At 42.4% G+C, this 2,500-nt stretch overlaps 1 protein-coding gene across 1 annotated transcript in view; it reads right to left on the bottom strand.

Moving 5' to 3' along the window:
- The window catches only part of trim35-27 (tripartite motif containing 35-27), a 39,740-nt gene extending 38,336 nt beyond the window's left edge, over nucleotides 1–1,404 (bottom strand). Inside the window, exon 1 of the mRNA XM_077224163.1 lies at nucleotides 1,368–1,404. The gene's annotated coding sequence lies outside the window, so the exon portion shown is untranslated. The remainder of the gene's footprint in view (nucleotides 1–1,367) is intronic.
- Between the last annotated feature and the right edge of the window lie 1,096 nt (nucleotides 1,405–2,500).

Genomic DNA, 2,500 nt, shown 5'->3' with positions numbered 1-2,500 from the left:
GACAGATTTCAGTGCTGAATAAGGTTAACACTACCCCGTTTATTTGAAAATGGTTAATATTTGACAGAAATGTAAAAAAGTAATCAAATCAAATGTAATATGTAACATTACTTTAGTTAAATCATTGAATCACACTGCTCATTATTATATTTTAAATAAGGAACTTGTAAAGAGTAATTTATGAGCTAACAGAAAAGCTAATAACTTGTACGTGCACGTTGTACTTGCACGTGCTCCCCACTTTGAATGGGCATGACGCCACTGGATGGAGAGGAAGAGATGGAGAGAATGAGATGGAGAGGTAGAGATGGTAGAGATGAGAGGTGAAATGAAGGATTTATAGTAATAGCTTATTTTAAACAGTGGCTGGGAGTTAAAAGCAATTCGCTAAAATTACAATGCAATTTCAACAAATAGACATGCACACTCCACAAATACAACATGAAATCAGAAAAACATCAAATACTAATTTAAACATTATTGTATAAACAAAAAATAGTTGCAATGAAAATTAATGAGGAATACTTTCTTAAATAATACTACATTTAAATAATGTAATGTAATGTAATATACGGTAATATGTTGGATGAAATGGATCATCACTATTATGCATTGCAAAATCAATAATACAAATAATGAGAACTATATTATGAAAAAATACATTTCAATATAATATAAAATAATATAATATTCCTCTAATATAAAAGTTTGTGTGTGTGTGTGTATGTGTGTGTGTGTCTATTTATATATATATATATATATATATATATATATATATATATATATATATATATATATATATATATATATAATATTTAACTATATATGTCTTAGAAAAAACACACAAAACAAAATGCGGAATCTTTTTTTTCTAGTGACCCAGAGTGAACCCGAAACATAAAAAACAAAAAGTACACCAATGATTCATTATAAATGTTTAATCACTGATGTGTGAATTTTCTCACTGGTCTATGAAATCCCAACAGCTGCCTGACCTGTCAATCACCTGACCACTTTATTACTTTCTCAAATCACTGCGTAATGAAAACTTGCTATTTTGTGTATCTATTGCTGTGATTAATACTACATCAAATTAATGAATGTTTTCCAGTCCACAGTTTAAGTAAAAGCACAACAATGCACAAAAAAGCATGACGATCATGCATTATAAGGAAGTAATGCGGTGTCAGACGGGAAGTTATGCATTGTTTAGTGTTTTGGGAAACTTTTCCAGAGAGTTGTTCTGGCCTTGGCTTGTCTGAGCGATGATGAGGGAAGGTGTGTGTGTGTGTGTGTGTGTGTGTGTGTGTGTGTGTGTGTGTGTGTGTGTGTGTGTGTGTGTGTGTGTGTGTGTGATTTACACCCACCTCCTGTCAGAAGAGCATGTGAATCCCCCAGTGGGCTGAAAGAAAAAAAACAGGAACAGCATGAACACGGGCCAACAGAACTCTGCAGAGCTCAGAACATAGTCGTAATCCTGGAATGACATGAATTACTGAAAAAAGGTGCTTTAACACTTTTTCTAAATACTGCAATTAACAGCATGTTAGAAAAAATCGAATGCTGAAAACCATTGACCCCACACACATCTGCAGTGACCCCGCACACACAGCTGCAGTGACCCCGCACACACATCTGCAGTGACCCCGCACACACATCTGCAGTGACTCCACACACATCTGCAGTGACCCCGCACACACATCTGCAGTGACCCTGCACACACATCTGCAGTGACCCCGCACACACATCTGCAGTGACCCCGCACGCACATCTGCAGTGACCCCGCACGCACATCTGCAGTGACCCCGCACAGACATCTGCAGTGACCCCGCACACACATCTGCAGTGACTCCCCACAAACATCTGCAGTGACTCCCCACAAACATCTGCAGTGACCCCGCACACACATCTGCAGTGACTCCCCACAAACATCTGCAGTGACCCCGCACACACATCTGCAGTGACCCCGCACACACATCTGCAGTGACCCCGCACGCACATCTGCAGTGACCCCGCACACACATCTGCAGTGACCCCGCACGCACATCTGCAGTGACCCCGCACGCACATCTGCAGTGACTCCCCACACACATCTGCAGTGACTCCCCACAAACATCTGCAGTGACTCCCCACAAACATCTGCAGTGACCCCGCACACACATCTGCAGTGACTCCCCACAAACATCTGCAGTGACCCCGCACACACATCTGCAGTGACCCCGCACACACATCTGCAGTGACCCCGCACACACATCTGCAGTGACCCCGCACACACATCTGCAGTGACCCCCCACACACATCTGCAGTGACCCCGCACACACATCTGCAGTGACCCCGCACACACATCTGCAGTGACCCCGCACACACATCTGCAGTGACCCCGCACACACATCTGCAGTGACTCCGCACACACATCTGCAGTGACCCCGCACACACATCTGCAGTGACTCCACACACATCTGCAGTGACCCCGCACACACATCTGCAGTGACCCCCCACA

Source organism: Siphateles boraxobius, unplaced genomic scaffold, assembly GCF_051911475.1.
Source record: "Siphateles boraxobius isolate OS27281-9 unplaced genomic scaffold, OSU_SipBor_1 123, whole genome shotgun sequence".
Lineage (NCBI taxonomy): Eukaryota > Metazoa > Chordata > Actinopteri > Cypriniformes > Leuciscidae > Siphateles > Siphateles boraxobius.
The sequence above is the reverse complement of the archived record's forward strand: the minus strand, read 5'-3'. Positions and strand labels throughout refer to the sequence as shown.